A 6,000-nucleotide genomic window follows, 5' to 3' on the forward strand; every position below is an offset into this window, starting at 1 on the left:
CCCTCAAGCTGGCAAGCAGCTGAATTGGCAGCAGTGGCCTATGTATTGATCTATCCAGATAAACTCCCCCCAGGGTCTACTATCTGTTCAGATTGTATATACATGTACAATAGTCTGACAGAATACGTACCTTTGTAGGAGGTGAGAGCTTTTGTGTCAGTAGATGAGAAGGTCCTGCCATCTGCCTCATTGCTGAGATCTCAGTTTACGAAAAGGCAAAAGGGAAAGAATATGGAGTGATGAAAGTAAAAGTTCAATTGAAGTTATCTCCAGAGGAAAATAGAAAGGATGAACTAGCCAAACAAGGGGCAATACCTGAAGAAGAATGGCAGCTGCAGATCAAAGCAATAGGAGCGCAGAAAGAGAAAGGTACAGCTCCAATTGTTTTAGCAGGAGAACAAAGAAGGTATAAAGAAGTACAGAAAGTATTGGATTGGAAAGAGTCAGGAGAATGTAAAGAACAAAATGGCATACATGTAAGAGAGGATGTCGTACTGTGTGAATAAAAATTTGTAGAACCAGATAGAGAGAAAAGAATCAGGTGATTTATTGGTACCATGATCTATATAAACACCAACAGTTGGAAAAGATCTTGGAGGGGTTGAAGGATGTATATTGGTCACCATGAGTAAAAGGGGTTGTGGAACATTATGTGAAAAATGGTCTGATATTTGCCCAAAATAGCCCTAACAAAAATGTGAAGAAAGGAACCCATAAACACACAAGGTCAGTGAAGAAGCTCTGGGCCAATCTACAAATTGACTCTGTGGGTCCCCTACTCCCAACAGCAGGAGGATATAAGTATATCTTGATGAGAGTAGATACCTTCACAAAATGGATAGAGTCATTTCACACTTGAACTGATACCGCTAAAATTATGGTGAAGGTCCTGTTAGAAAAGATTGTTACACATTGAGGTTTACCGAGGTGTATCGAATCACTTCAAGGGATTCATTTTATAGCACAGGTGATGCAGAATGTCATGACATTGCCAGGGATGAAACAAAGATTCCACAAATTGGGGCAGCATGGTGGCTCAGTGGTTAGCACTGCTGTCTCACAGCACCAGGGTCCCAGGTTCAATTCTGACCTCGGGTAACTGTCTGTGTGGAGTTTGCACATTCTCCCCATGTCTGTGTGGGTTTTCTCCGGGTACTCCGGTTTCCTCCCACAGTTTAAAGATGTGCAAGTTACGTGAATTGGCCATGCTAAATTGCCCATAGTGTTAGGTGCTTTAGTCAGAGGGAAAAGGGTCTGGGTGGGTTACTCTTCGGAGGGTCGGTGTGGACTGGTTGGGCCAAAGGGCCTGTTTCCACACTGTAGGGAATCTAATCTAATCTAATCATGTATAGGCCCCAATCCAGTGCGACAGTCAAAAGGATGAATTGAACTTTGAAGAATATGTTGGCCAAGATGGTGCAGTAGCACCAGACCAGTTGGCTGATGTTTCTCCCTTATGTCCTGATGATAATAAGAAGCACTGTTGTTTCCTCTACAGGATTTACACCTTAGAGATTGATGATGGATTGGGAGATGCGTGGCCGGGAGCCACTGCTGGGATTAGATCTATTTGAGCTGATAATAGATGGAATAATGAAAAATAAGTGGGTGCAATAGCTGATTGAGAATGTAAAGACGCGAATTATGTGGTTGCAAATAGTATGGGAAAGAAGAAACACATAGTAAGGCCCATTTTGACTCCAAGACAAAGTCAATGGAGTTGCAAGTGGGGCAACAGGTAATGCTACCTGCACATCAAACAACATCCTTCCTTGCTCCTAGATTTGCACGGCTATATGACGTGATTGAAAAAGTAAACCCAGCAGTACATGAGGTGCAAACAGCCCCTAACAAGAATAGTTGATATCATATTAAGCAGCTAAAGCCACTTGGAGCTGGTGGGGGAACAAGATAATTATCGACATTTGCACATTATGTTGGAATAATGTGAAGACCCAGAGTTAGGAAACTTAGAGTGGGACTGGTTTTGGAACCCAAACCAGGGATTGTGGGACCAGAGCAACCTGAGCAAAATGTAGATCCGGCAAGTGCACCATTATCTCCTAACCCCTTAGGGGTCAAATGGACTCCTCAGGCTCATCAATGGAAATGAAAATGAAGGAAAAAGAAAAAGAGGTACACAACAATTGAAATATCCACCATCCAACCGAAATACACAAGGGGAAGGGATGGAAAGCTAGAACCGGCCATTGATGTATATGAATTGGCATGGGTTGAGGAGATTAACACTTTAAATACAATAAAATGTATAGAATAAATGGTAAATAAAAGCAGAAACTATGATTGTTTTGCAGGAAACTAAGACAATGTGATAAAATAGAGGAAGGGACAAACATTGGAGAATTGATGGTCATCATCACCTTCCCTGGAATTGTGATTGGTGTAACTGCGGGACCTTAGGATGGGCGACTGACAGACTTGTATTATAGTGGGAAGAAGGCAGCGACGATTGAGCGTGAGCATAAAGCCTTAAGTGTTCGAACGATTGTCACGGTAGCAATTGCATGTTGGGATGAGATGTGGGTCTTTTTATTGAGTTCTGGCATCCATCTGTTCCTTCAGGCAATGGCTTTGCTTGGTAAAATGAAGGTGGTATTCTTTACGTGGGCTGAGATGACAGTTATCCTTGAGGATTGGATCTGGAGACTTGAAGTATTTGATGGCTCAGTTGAATGGACGAGAGTGTAAGCCCACACATAAAGCTAAATGTAACCAGGGAGGATGGCGACAATTTGGATAGGTGCCATTGGCTGTGACCCTTCATATTATACAGCGATGGCTCACCAAGTATCACCATCATGACCCCCAGAACTACCTCAGAACCACAGTATAGAAAATCTCAGAGAGATCCAGGGCAATAGGGTTAGTTTTAGAAGAAAAGGAAGAGATAGTTACTCTAGTACCAGGACAGTAATGTTTAATCTCACAGACGTATACGTGCCACCCTGATGTGACAGCACAACCCAACAGCTCTTTGACTGACTACTCCCAAGATAAATTAATCATAGTGAATTTGTATCAGCAAGAAAGGAGAGGGTTGATAGAATTGGCAGAAGCAGGCTATGCATCAGCATGGCCACTGTTAACACCCTTGACAAAGCAGAATTAGAGGCTCAGTTAAGTTCCAGGGAAAGATGAGGATTACAAAAGGGCAGGAATACCATAATCAAGAAAAGATGGGTAGGATAGCAGAGCAGGCAGCCCAGGGAGCTTAGCACCATCAAAATGTTGAGACCTTTTCAGAATACTAACAAGGAGATTATAGACAGGATGGCTCGTAGAACAACCCACAGTAATAAAATGGCATTTTGTTCAACATATATTAGCTCGTCAAGAGTGTGGTGTTGGAAAAGCACAGCCGGTCAGGCAGCATCCGAGGAGCAGGAGAATCGATGTTTTGAGCATAAGGTCTTCATCATGAGCATTATACCTGATGAAGACCTTATGCTTTTTCAGCACCACACTCTCGATTCTGATCTCCAGCATCCACAATACTCACTTTGTCCTATCTATTAGCTAGTTCCTGTCTATGGTTAACTCATATATGTTGCAATTAGATGGTGACAGAGTACAATACTGGGTGTCGGATGAGCAACTGAGGGCATGTGTGGGGAAGAAAACGCCCCTATGTCACCTCAGAAGCCTCATGCCTACTAACCAGGTCTTGATCACCTGTGATGATAATAAAGATCAGCTTTACGTTGATGCAGTGCTCCATAAAACTAAACATGGGGACAATCTGACACACCCACTAATGCAAGTTCATTATGTGGGTAAATACAATGAAGGAAATAGTGAGAACTGCTGATGCTGGAAATCAGAGTGAATAAAGAGTGGAAGCTGGAAAAAGCACAGCAGGTCAAGTAGCATCAGAGGAGAGGGGGAGTTGATGTTTCAGGTCAGAAACTTTCATCAGGACTGGGGAAGTAGAAGGGGTCTGTGAAATAAATAGAGGGATGGGGCTGGGACTGGGTGGGATGGACAGGTAGGGTGTGGTTAAAGGGGTGGGATGGAGAGGGAGGGCTGAGCCTGGGATGAGGTGGGTGGGTGGAGGGTTGGGGGGGGGGGGGGGAGATTTGGAAGCTGGTGAATTCTATCTTAAGGCCATATGGTTGTAAGCTCCTGAGGCGGAAGATGAAGTATTCTTCTATGAAGGAACTTGGATATCATCAAGTAACCCACCAACCTATGCTATATTTCTAGAGGGATCTAGCACGAGTGTGGATTTGTCTCAATGCCATCAAGGGGGAAATTACTGAGCATGCCCAGAAGAAATTATCAAAGAAGGGCTAACTCAGTGTGGGTTTCCCTTTTATGAAAATTGCTAGTTATCTATCTGCTGCAGAAGAAACAAACTTTTCTTAAGTATGCCTTAGTAGGAATCACCTACTATATCACCATAGCAGCCTCAGAATACCAACAAGGATAGACATGGTGTGCCTCAAATGGACAGAATAGGGCTATCAGCAATATCTCTTCTGACTTAACCATTAGCCAACAAATTCTGTTTAAGCCAGAACCATATGAGAAAGTAACTCTACCTGTCCACCCAAGTGATACAAATGAGGATTTACAGCAGGTTGTAGCTATTGAACTTCCACCTACTCCACACCACCACAGACTGGGCGAAAATCATTTTTGAGGCAAAGGAAGTTATCCATATTCAGGAGGAAGAAATTAAAACTCACACAGAAGGGGAGGGCAGGGACTTGCAGGCTGCACGTTTCTGGAGTAAAATTTGGAACACTAAAGTCCATCTGTGGATCAGGATTGTGTCTCATGTGATTGTTATTCTGCAGTTTTCTATACTTAGTGATGTAATAGTCTTACTTTGTTTGTTAAAATGGAAAGTTAATAAATGGAATGGACTGACAATAGGGATAGTCTCAGATACCAAAATATACCAAAAATGGAAGAGGGTTTGTGATGGTTGCTTACTATAGGATAGGAATAAGATAGACATAGCTTTTTTGTAGTATTTCTTACTATTCATTCATTGTCATTTGCATTGATTTTATGTATAGTTTGTAAGATGTGGAAAGCATGTAACAACACATTTGCCGCAGAATGAAAGGAAAATGGGTAAAATATTGTAAACTGCTTTGTAACTTTGTTTACATTTCTGACCCTGCTTTTGATAAGTACAGTGATCTAAATGGCATTTCAAACAACGCAAATGAAGTCATGCTCTGCTGGGAATACACCTCTGCTAAGAGGTAATGCTTACTACTGTCTGGAGGTACCCTGGAGGATGTAGCAAACCCTTTAGGGATGATGTGCAGATAAATCTTTGGATCAAAAGGGGGGAAATCTTGGATAAGGTTTGAAGATGCAGCAACTCATATGAGGCTTTACAATGGGCTGGTATGGGAATGGAATTATGCTGAGTCATTCAGGTCTGCTGAAAGCTCAGATTGCAAGAAAATAGCAACTGCTGTCTACAAAATAAGGTTTAAACATTCAGGAATGGTCATGTGCATAGATAATTGCAAACAAGGCATATACTTGGCACAGGAGATCCCTGATTTTTTCAGTGTAACTCCCGACAATAACACTACAAGAGGTACCCTATATCAGCAGGCATGGTGAAGATGTCAAGAAGAGTTCCAATCTGTCCATCTGCCAACTCTCCCGGGTACTAATATTTGGGGTTAGATACAGAACCCAGGGTAATGAAAGACAGTGATTGAGATAATTCTAGAAGTTAAGAGAGTGTGTTATTCATTTAGGTACTCAATAAATTATTTGGGTTTTAGAGAGTTCTAAGTATCTCCACTATACCTTTGGCTATGTATTTCCTGTTGTCTTACAGAGACAGGCAACAAAATCATGACTGTCATTGGGCATGTTAAGCTAGTTTGAGTGAGTTCACCCCTTCTTTGGCTTGATAAACAGTCCATCACTTTAAATTGTTGCAAGTCTTTAAGATGGGCGGCACGGTGGCACAGTGGTTAGCACTGCTGCCTCACAGCGCCAGAG

Source organism: Chiloscyllium plagiosum, chromosome 13 (genome assembly GCF_004010195.1).
Source record: "Chiloscyllium plagiosum isolate BGI_BamShark_2017 chromosome 13, ASM401019v2, whole genome shotgun sequence".
Classification (NCBI taxonomy): domain Eukaryota; kingdom Metazoa; phylum Chordata; class Chondrichthyes; order Orectolobiformes; family Hemiscylliidae; genus Chiloscyllium; species Chiloscyllium plagiosum.